Source organism: Anticarsia gemmatalis, chromosome 14 (genome assembly GCF_050436995.1).
Source record: "Anticarsia gemmatalis isolate Benzon Research Colony breed Stoneville strain chromosome 14, ilAntGemm2 primary, whole genome shotgun sequence".
Lineage (NCBI taxonomy): Eukaryota > Metazoa > Arthropoda > Insecta > Lepidoptera > Erebidae > Anticarsia > Anticarsia gemmatalis.
Window position 1 is genome coordinate 11,329,530 of NC_134758.1, and position 19,227 is coordinate 11,348,756.

The following is a 19,227-nucleotide window of genomic DNA, read 5'->3' on the forward strand; positions in this document are numbered from 1 at the left end:
ATTCATCTTTTCCAGATAATTAAGGTGGCGTCAGGTAGAATGAGTGCACTTTTGTTCGTGAATCGCCTATCTACGTAAAAGCTTAAAAAACTTAACACAATTTGTCAACCAAAAATCTATTGGTAGGAACAATGATGGCCATCGAAGCATTTTTACATTTATTCATAACTTTCCGGCACAGGTTTCAATGACCAGTTGACTCTTACACGTCTAAACCATCTCATGTTATTTTATCATGTCAATTCTGGCTTCTTATACAACATAATAGAAAAATGAGGAAATTACTATACGGAAAAGCAAAGCATATATTATCTCCTACACAAACCTCTAAAAGAACTTTTTATCTGACCAATTGTAATAAAAACTTACGTCCAACAGTTTTACAGGGAGCCTAGTGACGTCACAGGTGAATGACCCCGCGGCCATCGATATCGGGTCAACGACTCGCGCACTAGGTAACCATGTCGCGGTAAAGACTAGAACTGACGTATGTACAGGGTGGTGAAATATGAACGAATGAAGGTTTTGTTAGTTTTCTGGATGTGGTTGGATGCTGAGTTATTTGTAGTTTTGCGAAGTGAGGTTGAATTTTCAGGAAATGGGCTATAGATAATTTGAGATGCGACGGTCGTTCTTTATAACTAGTGAGCCTGTTGACTCTAGCATAGTTGAAAAAAAGGCTCAGAGAAAAAATCGTATTTCAAAATTACGAAATTTTAGTTTCGTAGTATGATTACAAAAGACACTATAACGCCAAATTTCATGAATTAGAACGAATATAAATGTACCACCAGCAAATATCATATAAGGAAGACGAAGAGTTTTTAGAAATCCGAATTCCCCATTTCACTACGAATATAGAAAAGTAGAGTCGTTATTTATTAGCATTTTATATGTTTAGAACAGTATTACAACATTATATGTATACTAGCTGACCCGGCAAACGTTGTTTTGCCACAAAAATTAAATAAAAAAACATTGTCCAGCGGACAAAATTGTGAATCTAAACCATTCTCAGATCCCCTTGAACGCACACAAAAAATTTCATCAAAATCGGTCCAGTCGTTTAAGAGAAGTTCAGTGACATACACACTTACAGAAGAATTATATATACAGATTATTCTACCTATATTTCTATTATATATCTAGTTCCAAATTATTATCTTATTACCGTTTACCACTGTCTGCTATGCATCTACTTTTTTATCTCAGCTCTTATATCAAGTCCGCTTTGTACATTGTATGTGTACAAAGTTTTAAACAATAAATACATAAATATGTTCTAAAAATACTGTACACATTTTGAATTGAGCCCGCTAATATTAAAATACATCCACTTTGGGACAAATTGGCCGTCATTACGGTGCGCGGTCTATTTTGGTGTGGGGTCGACGGTCGAGGCGCGGGAAATGCGGCATTCGGCCCACAGCAGTGTCTGTCGCTGACCCCAGCCGGGTTACCACACACTGGATCATTTACATGAAGCTTCTCTTCGTAATGCAGAAATAACTTTAACAGTGTTGTTCCTACTTCGACACTGTCGAGTATTTGACAGATAAGGAATCGATTGTAGAGTAAAGTAAGTACGTAAATTATAATAGAGTGTTGGTCCATATTTGACTAAGGACCACCAAGCTCATTATTATTAGTAGTTAGGAATTAGTTTTAGCCATTTTTCTGCACGACAAAATTCAGATTTTCCATTTAAAATGATTACCTCTATAATAGGGATATACTTCTCTCATAGATCCTAGTGCAATAATTTTACAAGGACTTTGCGTGTATCATCCGTTACAAAACATTTTGTCGAAAGAAAATTACGTGGGTTCATCAACATCGTTAATGGCGACTTTTGGTGTATTTCATACACCTCTACTTACACTTTTGGGTATAATAGGCGTGATAATATGTTTTGTATACTTAAAACAGCATTAATTGTTCTATTTAAACGAATGTTAGAATACACTTCAAAACTCTCATGTGGAGGTGCACTTATTCAGTTCTAATGTCAATGATTCGCTTTTTGTATTCGAAGCTTTATTTCCCTAGGGGAGGAGGTATTTAGAGTGCCATTGTATGAGTGTTCCGGTATTTGTGCATTGATATTTAGTGGTGATATTTACGGCGTTTGTTGTTGCTATGCGGACAATGGAACAGATTGGGATGGTTTTTTTGATGTGATCGTAAGTTAATTTGCATTTGTAACTAAATTATGTATCAATAATTGTCTTTCACATGTTATTACCTTTATAATACTTTGTACTTGTTATAATAAGTAATAGATAGACTCAGGAAAGCACAGGTTTAAAAGTTAGTGTTTTTTTTGTTGCTATTATTAAGTTTTTTTTGTTATTCTTTGTTGAAATCTATACTTAATATTATAAAGCTGAAGAGTTTGTTTGTTTGTTTGAACGCGCTAATCTCAGGAACTACTGGTCCAATTTGAAAAATTTCAGTGTTAGATAGTTCATTTATCGAGGAAGGCTATATACCATCACGCTGCGACCATTAGGAGCAGAGTAGCAATAAAAAATGTTACAAAAACGGGGAAAATTTTGACCCATTCATTCTCTCTTATGTGACGCAAGCAAAGTTGCGAGGGTCAGCTAGTGATAAATAAAAGACATATTTTTTCCGCAACACTATTTCCGAAAACAAATAGTTAAATAGTCGATAACATGATGTATTTTTTTTTCTAAAGTGTACAGAAAAGGGTTCGTTATGCTCCTCAATCAAACAACTTCCAAAGAAATTTCAGTGCTAAATGCTTTTTCGTTGGAAACCCAATAATTTAAAACCAATAAATCTGCTCTTAAGACAAGCATGGCTGAGGGAAAGATAATTTCACATATAAGATGTATTTTGCACGATACGGCGTCGATGCCGACCAACTCTATGGTACACGTAAAAAAGACCCATCCAATAAACTAAAAAATCACCTTCTAACCCGACTTTTTCTGATCAACAGTTACAAACTCTGCCATTTGAACAGCAACAACTGTTATAAAACGAACCACTTATAAACTCAGCTCGAGTTACTTGCCAGTACTTTGTTCTGGTGTTAAGTCTAAGCTGATAGTGGCGCCACTTAATATTGTTACTTACTTGTTTAATACCGCGCTTTATACCCCTCGGTCATAATGTTAGGCTCCATACACACATAGTAAGCGTAAGTTAATATTGTATGCCTGAATATAGCAAAGTGCGTGCAATTTCACTATAGGTCTCTGAATTTAGTAACAAACTACAGCAGAAGGTATAGATTAAAGTATACAAGAGGCAATTAAGAAGATTGTAGGAGAGTTGCCTTCGTTTCTTGTATTAATTTTCAGAGTAAAAAACATAAAAAAATATTGAAAGTTTATTTGTTAGTTTTGATAAAAAAAGTAACTGGGTCTTCATCCGTGCTAAATTTCATTAAAATGTTCGGTGTGCACATTTAGTAAATGTGTAGATAGATACACATTTGTGTAATGCAATACACATGGGGTTGTTTTTACATTTTCTGTGTTACAGTTGCCAAGAAATAAAAAATAACAGTAAAACATAGTCAAATAATAGTTTTTGTACCGTTTTATTTGCATAATAAAATACAGTATGTGTACGCCTTAACAATTGCAGTGGAGAGTGGTTAATTAAATAGTTTATAGCGCCGTTCTTACTTCATAACAGGTGGATGAATGAAACTGCACTGCAGTGTCTCGCACAGATGCTAATTGTATGCTTTACAACCAATACAAAAGGAAACTAATGAACGATTTGAAGAATTTTAGCCTTTTAATTTTGGGAGACGGAGATCAAAATGTAAAATAAAAAATGATAGTTTGTTACTAAAATTTAGAAGAGGTACGATAAGGCTCCAATTAGGTATGTATTGAGAGTAAATATAACATACAAACATACATAAAATCACGTCTTCTTCCCATAGAGACCAAAAAAATAGAAAAATAAAATGTTTGTTTTGAAAAGTTACCTATTTATTTGTAACTTAATCATTGCAGTAATACACTACACTAAAGATATCATTATGAAACAACAATTTTCATAGCTCTCGTCTTTACTCCCTCTATCTATCAATACTTTGTCCTTGTCATTTTCAAATAAAATGCACTGATATCTGGGTATAATAACATCAAAACATATCATTTTTTTATATCTCACGTTGAATACTAACTTCAAAACTTATCTCTCATTCTTCAAAGAGTTAGATGCATCAAGTGAGTGACTTGCATCGAGTTTCTCTATCACAAATGAAAATCTTGTCGTTGAACAAAGTTCGTAAGATATCTCGTGTACCGTCTTTGTGCAAGTTTTCTAAACATTCATATTTGTTGACAGGTTTTAACTTACTGACGTTAGAATTTTTTGCAGGATATTATTTTTAATGATTTTTAAGCTATGCTTGCCGAGGTTGCTCTGTGGATGAGTGACCATCTTATACATATTAAGTACCTCCGTGTTAAAAGGCACGTTAAATTATAGGTCCCAGTTGTCATTTTCAAAGATCTTTGACAGTCGTTAACAGTGTTCAGAAGCTTGAAAGTCTGACAATCAGTCTTACCGAAGGGTATCGTGTATCCGAAGGGGAACTGGTTGGTGGAGGTCAGACAGGCAGTCGCTCCATGTAAAACACTGGTATCCAGCTGCATCCGGTGAGACTGGAAGTCGACTCCAACATAGTTTGGAAGAAAGGCTAGGCTAAAGAATCCTTTTTTTTATGATTTAAGAAATGCGATATTTCCTCGGAATAACCCTCGAGACTTATTTATCCCAATAAGTTTGTTATTAAGTAGGTACGACGGTTTTACGTGAAAATATAATGACTAATTCTGAGCTTAGTCGACTTAACTAAAACTACCCTATAAAGCCTTTTATTTTCTCTTAACTATAATAATATCATAAATGTTTTTTTTATAAGCTACCCTGAACTAAAATTATAACAAACATAGCTATTTGAATAAAAAATCTACAGGGTGTACATTTTTTTATCAAATAACTAAGTTTCTCAACCAAAAAATGATTGACGAAACTTTATCGCCCATTAAGAGACCTTTAAAACTTTTCATTACCACCAAAGTTTTCAATTTTAAATTCAATTATTTTCACATAACGATTTAATTATTTAAGACATTCAAGTTACCGTGCATAATTAAGAAAAAATTACAATTAATTAACGTCTTGGGACTTTCAAAGGTATTAAGTCTCAAGAAATGTGACTTTGTTTAGTTCAAAACATAATTTTGTTTGAGAGCTCGGTTTAATCTCATCAAGCAATTACTGTGCCTCTCCACGACTGGTCTACCTACAGAATTAAGTCTCGAATTACGACGTATTTTTGTTGGAAATGTTATTTGAAACAAATCAGAGGCTTTTTCAGTGTACCTTGAACCTACTAACATTTTGTGACATTTTATTTTTTGATCGAAATATTGTGAAACGTGTGATCGCGTTGCTTTACAGGCTAACGGTGCTCTGCCTACCCTTCTTTTCTAAGAAAAAGAGCTTAGGAAATCATTTACATGCCTGAAAGTATTTAGATAGTAGTTGAAAGTTGGTAAAAAGAAAAAAAGTCGAAAAAGAGCTTTTTTGCCAGCGTAGCGGAGTTAAGCAAGCAATTATTTTATTCTGATAAGTTGCCGATGTTGACTTCAAGTGTGCGAAGCAATGCTTGCAAAATAAAAGCCAAAACAAAACTGACTTATGAAAAGATCACACAGTAACACCTTTATTATTATTGCAAATGTCTTATAAGATATATTTTGAAAGAGAACCATATAATATTCGGCAACAAGAATCGTTACCTATTTTACCTTGTCAAACCCCAAAAAACAGTTTCAACCGTCCACGTGCTCTAGCAAGCGAAAAACATCATGAATCCATACACCTACGCGTTTGTAAAACTTAGCCTCAACTTCTAAACCTAGATAAGACACTAATAAAATGCTCGAACTGAACAAATTTGTCCTTCATTTAACTCTCCTATTCTCGGTGGACCACTTATTGTGAATTTTGGATGAAAATACCTTTTTTAACAGAATACACAATATTGTGGAACATATCGACTAGATTTTATGAGCACATGCTGCGAATAAAATTGAGAAAAAAGCGCAGTGCGCACTGCAGACTGTTTTTGGTGCAGATGAGAAAAAAGACAAAGATTTTTATAGATGCGGAGTTATTTTAAACTAAAAATTGAGCGACCCAGAAAGATCAAGGAGTGTCTAGTACAAATTTTAAGCTTAGTTTCGGGTAAAACACAACTAACGACTACCAAATGCGACAATGATTTGATCCCAAATCTAACGTTTTCATATTAATTTTAATGTTTTCATTTTTGTGTTTTTCAACTTTGCATTGTTTTTTTTCGCACTTGGGAGACATTTTAAACCATTCAGGCTTACCCATCGTTTAAACGTACTCATCGACCAATATGACACATTGTTCGTACTTAACTCAATACACCTTTACATACTGAACTACCCATTAACGAAAATTTTAAACTAGGTAACTTTTATCCATAGTAAAACTAGCCACGTAAAAAATATTGGTCTTCTTTTCATTTAAATATATTTCTTTTCACTATTGTCCACGTTGAAAGTATAATCACGTAAGATGTCAGGGTCCCTCGTCCCTTAAGGGCACGGCTGGTACGATGACATGACTTATGTCTGGACGGCTTTCCGGAACGTTTGCTGTTTCCACGAGAAAAGGAAAGAAAGATTATATTGAAGACAAATTAAAACTAAGATATTTGTAGTTATGTTCCTGTTTCCTTTGCTAAAAATGTTGTTCAACTTGAGGTTTAATAAATAATTCGTTCATAATTTTATCACACTAGAAAAATAGTTTTTATATATTACTTGTAAAAATATGTTTATTGTCACAGCTTCTTATAAGTTAAAACCCTAATTCCCTGCAATATTATTTTTTAAGGTATCTTGAAATTGAAAAATTATAGCTACAGATATTTTTTCCTAACGCACAAACAATCTTATATTATACGTGTAGAAAACAATATAATAAGGCACGTAACCTACTCATCGTATTCCAATAGCGAATACAATTTGATCGTCGCTGAAACATCCTCAAACAAAAGAAATAAGATCCCAACTTTTTGTTCCACTTTGCATTCGAACAATGCGAAAAACAAAGAACGAAAAATAGACCTTTTGTTCGTCTTTCGATTAATATTCCATCGAGGCATCGAGTCGATTCATTCCATACCTTCATAAGAACTTAGATATGCACGTTACAATCCAACTACATTGGATAACGATTAAAAATTCCGCTTCAGAAAATATTTTTAATAAACTCGACTCTGTTCTTTCCAATTACGAAACGAACAATAGTGTTGTACCTCGTAATGATTTTCCCCGGACGTCCTAATTCAGGAGCTGTTTGACCCGTCCCGGGACGGGATGTGACGCCAAAATAGAACGTGAAATATTATGCACAAAGGTACGCGCTGTCATGATAGTAATAGAATATATGCTTTTGAAAGCCCCGGATATTTATAGCTGTAGAAATATGTTTTGTAATTTTGGGTTTAGGGTTTTGCTGTATGTGACCGTAATTTAGGGTTTCATTCGTAAAATATAATCTGTGTATCTTTAGGCTTTTCAATTTGTCGGGTAATATTAACAATCTTGACCTCACATTTATATTACTCGATTATATTTTATTTTCGGTCTCTTTTCTATTTAACGGAAAATCTTGCAAATACATCTTATCTAATGGACATCATATTTTTGCAAATAATCCGTTTTGGATGTCAACATTGTCGTGTACCGAAATTACAAATACAATTTTGCTACTGTTGAGTAGACAATACTCAGATTTCCCTAATTATGTCAAGTCGCGCATAGATCTTGAGCTTATATACCGAAATTGACTCATTCCGTCTCTATTTCCCGTATTCCAAACAATACTTCAGCGAGATCAAAGGGAATAACGTAGACAACAGATACTCTCGACGCTTAAGTGGTCTTCACCTTCCGTTGACGTCCAACGATCGATACGACACTTAAAAATTCATGTCCCGTATTTTTATATCCCGGTTCCCGGGATTGTCTCGCGTTAAGGCCAGCACTATTGAAGTGGTATGAACCAATTTCGTGAACAATACGTGTCCATTGTTTCCGTCCACGTCACATTTTTAACCGTGATTGTTTTGTTCAAATTGTTTTGTTTATTTTTTTCATATTTTATTGTTTTTTACGATTGTTCTTTGTTTATCTTGAATGCTTCGTTTTGTTGGTTTTCAGTTTAAAGCGTTAGAATTTTGGATTTTTGTATTCGTTTGATGATCTATTGGGAATTTATTTTTGTGAACTAGTTGAAACTGATGATTGGTATTTCATCAAAGATTCTTGCTACGTTTAATTTATCCTCACCTAGGGATCGTAGTTTTGTCCGATTACTTATAATATTTTAAAATTACGTTATTTCAAAACTCAATTCTTTCAAAAAAGCTGATAGCTTAATAATATTACATTATTTTTTATTACCTACCTATACGACTACGTACGTTTTACAAGATACTGTCTAAGCAGACGTCGATTTCCCGAAAACTTCCAAAAATATAAGAATCGTCAAACAAAAGCCACAAAAACAAACATGGCGGCTATGCCGTAACTAACCAGGTGTAACAAACCCAAGGTACAGGTCTATAGCATTTATTTTTCACGCAAATTGGCAAGCGCGTACCTTCATTAAATATTTATTTCATTTCGCAACTGATAGTGGTGATAAAACAAGGGGAATCGCGAAGTAATTTGGGCCGTTTTAAAAATTGGCACGTTTGGATGAATGCTGAGATTTTTGGAGGAAAACGACTTGTTGCGTTCAGGGGGTTGTGTTTACCTAGTTTATGACTGGACTTAATTTGATGTGTATATTTTAAGGATTCTAATTTGAATTAGATGTTGTGAGTTATTTTTTGTTATGTAGTCAAATAGATTGACCCCCGGTTTCTGAGGTACATTTAGCGGTTGTTTATCTACTCACTAAACGCGTTTAGCGTTTAAGCTCATTAAAAACGCTATTGGATAGATAAACTACCGGTAAATGTACCTCAAAAACCGGGCATAAGTGACAAATTGGATGTCCATTCTAAAGTCTGCTATTGGCTCGAAACAAATTAATTAAGTTACCAGTTTTAAGTCTTTAAATTTTAAGCTTTTTAATGCATTTAAAAAAGGTTTTTTAAGTACAATCGTATTAAATCTAAACGCAGCAATTCGCAAATTCACACACAATCTTTTCCTTGGGTAATTTTGTTCAGAGTGAGACGTAAGAAACCAACGCACGTACGCTAAGCATGTCTTAACTGCGTCGATATGGTCTCACTTCATAGCTGCTGCGCGTGTTCGAGGATTGTAAGAGCTTGTAGCATACAGCCTTATTGGACCTTTGAGACGTGACTGATGGGAATAGGGACGTTTGTGGCTATAATATGGGATTTTAAAAATATTTGATGTGGGTCTAAATTTGGTAGGATTTATAATAGCTAGTTACAAATAAAAATATGTTGGTGGTAATGACACTGATACTGCAAGACGAGAAGACTACCATGTGAGTAGACATTTGTAAAACAGCAATAAAAAGCAAGACATTATTATGCGAAAATAGTAGCAGAAATTTTCTTTCTGATTTTTTTAAACTGTTTTTCAAAACATAAACTACAAAAGATATTTTAAGAGAAAGTATCAATAAACAAAAGATACCGAAAATTGCTATTTGCAGCGATTACTTTATTGAACTAAAAAGATTTAGGCTTTTTCATTTATTTATCAGACTTTAACAATATTAAAACTTTATCGGATTTGCCCGCCTAACAAATACACACGTATAACTCCAGTCACCCGTATAACTATTCAGTTGAGACTGCAAGGCAATATTTGCGTCATAAATCACAACTGATGCAGCATATTGCTGAAAACTTAACAGGTAGCATACCCTTGGGTGTAACTAAACATCTTGCCAACTCTGTGTACATTTCATTACGCGAGTGTGCTGCCCTCTGTCGGCTGCCAAGTCACAACTGTACTGAGTTTAATGGAAGCTCGTGCCCACAGAAGTCTAGATGGCCATGCTTTGCTTGTGTTGATAGTTGTGTTTGAATTATTAAGTTTATTATTTTAAAGGCATTTTAGATAATATGTATACAATTTACACACGGTAATTTACAGCGCCACAGTCGGTATAGTCCAGTATCAAAATGACCGTTAAAATGCACTGCCAAAATAGTTCATACGACGCCTGCTAGAGGCGCTGATCAAATTTTCGCTTGCGCTGATCAGATAGACGATAGTAGTAGAAAATCGCCCTTGTGATTCCGAATTAGAAGCGTTTGTAGTATTGTAACCAGATGCACTGTCCAAGACATGTAGATAAAACTATAGAGTTTGTTTGTTTATTTGATTACGCTAGTTAGGAACTACTGCTCAAGATTAATAGCAGTAGAACAAGAATAAAAACGTTGTAAAAACGAAGCAAGTAAAGTCCACGCGGACGAAGAAACGAACCCGAGACTTCCTGATCACGAGTCAGATACACTACCGACTGCGCTGCGCTACTATCAAAATACAGTACAGATATAAATATCAACTATAAATTACTTTCTCTAACGATTATAAGTTCCATCAATCTCAATTTAACTAAGCAAACTTGTACCGGCTTTCGTTCTATTTTCAACAGAGGTGCCGTGAAAAATGTTTATCAAAGTTGCTTTTATACGGAATAAAGCTTAGTTCACAAAGTGCCACGTGCCCCTGTATACTCGGCTTAAAGGCTTATACACACGTCTTTATTTTGTAGCCGATTTGTTAGGCTAATCCGAGGCGATTTTGTTAAGAAGTGTCTGGCGAAGTATATAGTTACTTTGGGTTACATAATGATAATAGTATGATACTATTTGTTATGCTGCTTTGATGTCTAAACTAACTACGAATTTCGGCGAAAATAAGGTTGAGTACCTATCAATGAATAATAAAAAGAACATGGGCCTTTTTGATAAAATGAGAAAAAATTAAACTGTTATATCATTTTGTATTTAATTAAGACATTTGAATAAATATGTATTACATTACATCATTATGTTATTATGACAAATAGTGTATCTATTTTTGCAGTAAGTGGTCAACTAAGTGCAATATTTTTTCAAGCCACTTTTTCAAGCATTTGTTTTATTTTCTTAATATCCGCTACAAAACAACTGCTTCATTTATTTCAAATAGCATAATATCCAAGTACGCCATTTAATCAGAACTTAACTTCGTATATTTCACGAGGAACACGGAAATTGTACGTCATATTTCACGTTGATGTTATAAAGGAGAGCGTTTTATTCCGACAGTACGTTTAATACAAACGGATCATCTTGTACAAACAATACCGAATTTTATTCAGTAAAAGCTGACTCGCGCAACTTCGCTTGCGTCACATAAGATAGAATGGGTCAAAATTTTCCCCGTTTTTGTAACATTTTTCACTGGTACTCTGCTCCTATTCGTTGTAGCGTGATGTATGAATGATATATAGCCTATAGCCTTCCTCGATAAATGGGCTATCTAACACCGAAAGAATTTTTCAAATCGGACCAGTAGTTCCCGAGATTAGCGCGTTCAAACAAACAAACAAACAAACAAACAAACAAGCAAACAAACAAACAAACAAACAAACAAACAAATAAACAAACAAACTCTTCAGCTTTATAATATTAGTACGTTTAATACAAACGGATCATCGTGTACAAACAATACCGAGTTTTATTCTGTAATGTCGGGAATTTTTCCGAATGAGTTGTCAAAGGGGTATCAAGAGTAAAGTCTGTAGATGAACAGGTAGTAGGTATATGTAGTGTATTTATTTGATGGATCAGGTCGACCCCTCCTACGTAGACTATGGTAACCCCAAAATGTCAATTTTACAGTAGAGCTGTTTGAACATATAAAGTTGTATAAAATTTTGTTCTGTTTATATATTGACTTGAAAATTACTACGTAGACTAGTTAACAATTGCTCTTCAAGATGTTATTATATTTTATAAGGTTATTTTACTAGTTTTTGAGAAAATGATGTTACCATATTTTACTTCGTGCATTATGTTAGTAATTTTATCGTATGTACTACTTGCCATATTTTACATCGCAAAATGAATATCTGCTAATATGGTATATACAACTTACTACTTTTTACATGGTAAACTAATTAAGGATTTTAGTCGTTAGTAACACTTACTACAATATACGTTGGAATATTTTTAGGTTTCCAAATATAGTAAAACACAAAATATTGTTCAATCAAATTTATTTTATTCTCACTATCTTCATTCTTACAAAATATTAAACAATATAAAAAATATGTGTTAACCTTATATTTTATATCTAAATTATAAAGTTATACTTTTAATAATCATTGAGATCAACAACAAAATCAGCCTTATAAAAAGTACCGTCAAACATAAACAATTTTTTTTACTTATTAAATAAAAAAAAATAATAAAACAGAACAAGTAATCAAATTGTAATTTCGGAAATTTTTCATCAAATTTCAATAAAAAACAGTTCTAATAGTAGACATAATAGTAAGGTAAGGTAAGGTAAAGTAGGTTTGGTATGCATAACGAAAAAGATCTATAACTGCTTAATGTCAAAAGGTGAAAGAGATGCATGCAATAAAATGTACTAAGTTTACTTAAGCCAGCTATGACCAAACTATTGTTTACTGGGCATGTTGCAGTGTTTGCTTTTCCTATTACAGATTACACAGTGAACCATGGCAAAAGTTGTTATATTCCAGATACAGAAACTGAAATTTTAGCTAATGAAAACGATAATTTAAGTACTCCATGCCCATCCATAGAGTGTGATTTCATTAATCACCTAGATAGTGACTGCCATAATAATTTCTGTCCATGGTTCGTTTCAAAGAATACGGAAGACATTATGTCCATAGACTCACCATTTATGTGACAAAATAGTTATGCTTCTACTCCTCAAGCAAACACTCGACTCTCATGCTCATCTGTAACGGCTACACCTCTGTCTAATAAACGAAAACTTCCAAGAAAAGACAAAGCAGATATAAGAAAAAGACACGTCTCTGAATGGATTGATGTTAAAAGAAAAGCTTTAAGGAACACCGGCAAGTAATATACGAGTCGTAATGGAACCATTAGGCCAAAGAAGTCAATGAAAGCACCATGTCCTCAAACATGTCGCATGAAATGCTGCAGCGAAATTGACGAACAAGAGTACAAGTACAAGTTAATGTATAATAGAATACGGGAATTAACGCGAACACGCATTTTACCTGTCCCAGTGTCCCAGTGTCAATGTGGTCCCAGGCTGACAGTCAGCCTGGGACCACGGCGAGTGCAACCTGCGCCGAAACGTTAGGCATTTTAAGGTAAAATGCGTGTTCGCGTTAATTCCCGTATTCTATTATACATTAAACATGCAACGCGAGAGTTTAAAAGTTATGAAGTACAAGTTAATACGGTCCCAGAATTTTTTTAAAATGTTTAAGCGCTCTCGTTCGTCAATTTTGCTGCAGCATTTCATGCGACATGTTTGAGACTTCTTTGGCCTAATGGTTCCATTACGACTCGTATATTACTTGCCGGTGTTCCTTAAAGCTTTTCTTTTAACATCAATCCATTCAGAGACGTGTCTTTTTCTTATATCTGCTTTGTCTTTTCTTGGAAGTTTTCGTTTATTAGACAGAGGTGTAGCCGTTACAGATGAGCATGAGAGTCGAGTGTTTGCTTGAGGAGTAGAAGCATAACTATTTTGTCACATAAATGGTGAGTCTATGGACATAATGTCTTCCGTATTCTTTGAAACGAACCATGGACAGAAATTATTATGGCAGTCACTATCTAGGTGATTAATGAAATCACACTCTATGGATGGGCATGGAGTACTTAAATTATCGTTTTCATTAGCTAAAATTTCAGTTTCTGTATCTGGAATATAACAACTTTTGCCATGGTTCACTGTGTAATCTGTAATAGGAAAAGCAAACACTGCAACATGCCCAGTAAACAATAGTTTGGTCATAGCTGGCTTAAGTAAACTTAGTACATTTTATTGCATGCATCTCTTTCACCTTTTGACATTAAGCAGTTATAGATCTTTTTCGTTATGCATACCAAACCTACATCTCTCGCACAAGGAAAAAAAGAGATGATTTTTTTTCAAATATAAAAGTAGTTTATCAGTTTAAGAATGCAAAAATGTAGGTAAATAATAAATTCTCGTAGCTCAAGAAAGTCTCAGCAAAACAAACCAACACAAAATAATAAAAATAGGTACATATTTTAAAATTAGTAAATAAAGAAGCATACATACTGTTAGGAATAGAATCATTAAAGGATTGGTTGCAAGTGTTAATCACGTATTAGCAGAAACATCTACTAAACTATTAGATCTCAATGTCACCAACACCAAGCGGCCAAGTGGGTCGCAAATTATCCATTAAACTATTTATTTCTTCTAAATCTGCTCCGGGGGGCAAAGGAGAATCTGAAATATAATAATACCAACAAAAATCAATATAATATGAATAAATCAATAATATTTAGGAACGTAATATATCGTATATTAATTATCTATCCACTGTGAATTGTGGTAAGTATTAGATACAATATTTTTTTGGTGTAATTTACGGTGTAAAGTATAGCAAGTGATTGTACAACATAAGGTTTCCTTATTTGGTCCAATGGAAAATATGACAACTATCACATACATTACATGAAAAAATGTGATTTCCGAAGTACATTATGGTATGTATCACTAACCATAAAATACGTCGGAGATATGAGCAAGTAATATAGCACACACAGCTTCGACTTCTTTACGTTTTAAGTATTTAAATATTTATAAAAAAGTAATTACTGAAGTAAATGAGTAATAATTTAATACCCATAGCTAATATTTACCTGGTTTATCTTCTGTTTCACCGCTAACATTAAATCGGTTGACGGCTAAATTAAATATAATGTCTGACATAGACGAAATTTTCTTACCTGTACTATACACTTTATATCTATCCGTCATTATAAAAGTATTATAAACACGTACAAACAATTTTTCGTAAAACTCAGCATATAAACCGCGCAAGTCGCTTCGTCCGGCGTAAACAACGGTTACTGATACTTACAATGCGCTCGCGACCGCACGGCTTCCCCGCGCACCCGTCGTAAACGGTCGCATCGACTCTCGCAATATTTTACATCGTGGACGTTCAGAACTTGCCATATTATACGACTGAGAAAATAGACTTCCTTGTGGAAATTCGTTACAATTTTTTTTTTATACATTCTTTAACTAATTTTATATGCATTTCCGTAAAAAAAGAAAAATTGATTTTTTGTGGGTTACCATAGTTTACGTAGGAGGGGTCGAGGTATTCAGGTGCATTTGATTCCTGTTTCAGGAAAATCTTTCGAGTTTTTCTGGAGTTTGGAATGCCGGTTTGATGATTGTTTTTGATGTAAGTGAGTATCCGGTATATGGAAATGGTATAAAATTAATATTATGTTCAACTCAGGAATAAATACTCCGATTCTCTGACGCTATTGCAATTCCGATTCATTGCAAGACTGGACAAGACTGGACTGGACTGGAAAATTTAGTCACTAGTAATCTTTTATTTATTTCCTTTATAATAGAAATAGAAAAAAAACACAACTTATTAACGCATTCAAATTAGAAACATAATATTATTCAGAGTTTTTACCTCTTATACTTTTCCGTTGCACGTTTAATGTATAAAAGCATGTGGTGAGTTAGCATGAACATACAACCTATTTTCGTGTCATACATTATTTCGAGTTCCTGACATTTTTTCGGATGTGAACCGCATACACTAAAACGTAGCAACAGATAACCATTGCGCTACGAACACTATAAATTTTCTTCTAAGAATATACAATTTTATATTTTCCAAAGGGTTGTTATAGTATAACGTTTTAATTGGATCTGCTTCTCGTTTCAGAGTATCTTAAAATATCAAGTAGCGCTTGCTTTCATTCCTTATTACGATGTAAGCGGTTAATAGAGGCTGGTGTTTGTTTTGTTACATTAATTATGTAACAACAACCAAGTGATGAGGAATTATTGTCTTATGTGAATGATAAACTTAGGTTAAATTTAGTTAAGGAGTTATTTATATGATTTAACTATTTATATACATACAAAAAACACGCTTTTTTCTCTTGCTGCTTGAGTTTTGCTAGTCTGACTGGCTTTTGATGTTGAGTTTACTACAATTAACTGCTTGACAGTGCTTGACTTTGACGTGTGGTTTCGTTTATGCTTTTGATGTATTTAAGTTAACTGCTAAACGCATATGAACTCAATTTTAACAATATGTTCTGAACTAGTATAGCAGTTTAGCTGAGAACGGGTATATATAAAACACAATATAGAAAAAAAATAATATTCAAGGCGCCTAAAAACCCAGGAATTATAAGGAAAACGTCGGGCTAATTATATTTAAAAACTTAACAATGTTTATTTCATAATCCCCGAATTGTTTTCGTCTTCCACGAAAAATAACAAAAGAAAATACAAAGTTATTACACAAAGTATCTATGTATATAAATATTTCATTTCTGACGTCCGAAGGCTGTCATAAGATGAACGATGAAACCTACCCAGATGATGGATGAACGAAACTCCCACACAAAAATATAAAAGCAAATAAGAAAGGTACAAAACGTAAAAAAACCTGATCGATTGTACTAAAACCAAATTTTATAAACGATTGGACTTGAAAACAAGTTAGGTTTGCTTGAGGAGTCGTGGAAATCGCAAATTCTGGATCGGTGATTTCAATTTTGTTTATGAAATAGGTATTTCAATTTCCTGTGATAAATCTGTAATAAATCAAAATCAAAATCAAAATCAAATCATTTATTCATTTAGGTCAAATATTGACACTTATGATAGTCGTTACAATTACTGAATCTACCACTAGCTCGGAAAGGGGGTAGAGCCTTATGAGAAGAGCTAGCGAGAAACTCACGGCCACTCTTTTCAATCGCCAAAAGTTTTACAATGTGGTTGATACAATAATTGATCATGCGAGGAGCTGCCAACAATCAGCGATATAGACTAAACGTCAATTAAGTTAAATTAATATAGCTAGGTTATTTATTAGTCTCTGATCATACCGTATGTTGGGAGCACCTACTAGCATGTGATAATAAGAATATGGGCAGCAAGTGAGCACACTGGTTGTAAACATTATAAAAGAAAAAAAAGTGACAGTTTTATGAATAACATCAAATTGTACGTAACATCACCTATTTGCATCATTAATTGCCCATATTTTACAATATTAGACCTACTGCTACTGAGTTTATACAATTTATAGCAAAGTTCCCTAATTTCAAAGAATCCTAATCGCGAGCGACTAATCCCAAGAGCTATTGTCGTTTAGATACTCATCAATTCTGTAATAAGCTTTCCTAACGAGATGTTCCTTAACAGCAACTTTGAATTTTGGCAGGGGTAAATCCATAAGCTTATAGTTGAACTCACTGGCTGGTAAAAGATCAATGAATTGAGCACTGTTATGGCCTGTCTAAAAATAATGAAACCTGTTTAAGTTTTATAGATATAACACTTTACACCGGCAGTTTTCAATAATAATTGCAGTCGTTAAACTTTCAAAGACATGAACAACTTTCGTACTTGACAAACAAGAAAGGAAAGACGACAATAAAAGTGCAATAAAATAAAATAAATACCAAAGCGCAGATATGAATAGAGGCGTAAATAACTCGACGATATCGCAGCTATCGAATATTGAGTGAACACTCAGGCATTTTTAATTTAAATGATTTGTTCTGAGCCAGCGTTCGTGCAGGACCGTGAAATTCATTCAATTACTCTCCTCGGAGACAATTTTCCACACAATTGGTTCGACAACAGCCGTATGTATTCGAATCAAGATGTTCTTACTCGGTTTATGTCTTGTTATTGTAACAAACAGTGTTAATGCGAAGATTATACATTTAGGTGAGATTAAATTTCAAGCGAACGGTGCTCCTGATGTTACTACAAAAACTAATTTGGAACACTTAAAAGTTGTTCACGCTAATCATATTAATAATCAAAATGTTATCCCTAACGAAGATACTTTAAAAGACGATAAACAACGGCCGAAAATACAAGTTAATCTAAACACTGCCAATAAAAATACGAATACTATTAAAATAAGAATTATACAAGGAGAAACAGTACAAGGTGATACAAGAAGGAATAAGAAAGCCAAGCCTGAATCTGATGATAAAATTGATGTAAAAAGTTATGTACCAATAAGTGAAGATCTGTTGCATCATCCAGAATTTGTGCCTTCATACCAACGTAAAGCGTTTGATAGGAGTGGACTGCCATTGATAGATTTTAAGAAACAATTCCTACGGATGTTATTGTAAATTGTACTTTTTAATGTAGTAGTAGAATTGATTTGATGCGTGAAGTTGGTTTGAATAGTTAGTAAGTTAGTAATTCAAATAAATGTTTGATTATTTTGACATTGCTATCACTAAAAATAATTAAGTATAACTATTGAATCTGACTTAACTGCTTAAAATTTAATGTATAGAATCGTATATTTTATGTTTATTTATTTTTAGTTCCATTCAATTATATTTCTTATATTACAATTATTTAAGGCAGTAACTGTCACTCCGTGGCCCATACATTTTTTCACTCTGTATATCAAAATAAAAAACTCGGACGAAAGTATTCAACAATCAATTCTGCACCTGGATTCAAAAGTGATTCATGACTTTAACGTTTTCACATCTCCAAAATACGAAAAGATACAAGCTTTGCAAGTTGAATCAATATCCAACTAGGCACATTTCTACGAGTATTTTCGCACAGTTTAACTCCAAGCTTGGATGTATTCCAATATGAGAACGTATTCTGCTTTGTTTTGTTAAAGCCAAGCCAATTTGGAGCACTGCACGCCAAAGCCGCTGGGACGCAACCGGCCTCTTTCACTGATGTGAAATAAATATTTGATATTTTCACGATAACTGTTTTATAGTTTGTAACTTTTTGAAAAACGGTAATATCTTTGCCAGAGACTTTGTCACTATCGACTACCGACAACCGGCTAGCTATCGAGACATTTTGTACGAAAATCCAATCAGCGCCTCTAACGGGCTCCGTACGAACTATTTTTGCAGTAAATTTTAAATGT

At 33.7% G+C, this 19,227-nt stretch overlaps 1 protein-coding gene and 1 long non-coding RNA gene across 8 annotated transcripts in view; one reads left to right on the forward strand and one right to left on the reverse strand.

The window, feature by feature from the left end:
- The window catches only part of LOC142978322 (uncharacterized), a 273,041-nt gene that overhangs the window by 79,743 nt on the left and 174,071 nt on the right, over positions 1 to 19,227 (forward strand). The window lies entirely within an intron of this gene.
- On the reverse strand, positions 16,908 to 18,816 carry LOC142978410 (uncharacterized). Its single transcript, XR_012959757.1, has 2 exons — positions 17,762 to 18,816; positions 16,908 to 17,595 (listed from the first exon to the last, which is right to left on the reverse strand). It is a non-coding gene; the product is annotated as an uncharacterized LOC142978410 (long non-coding RNA).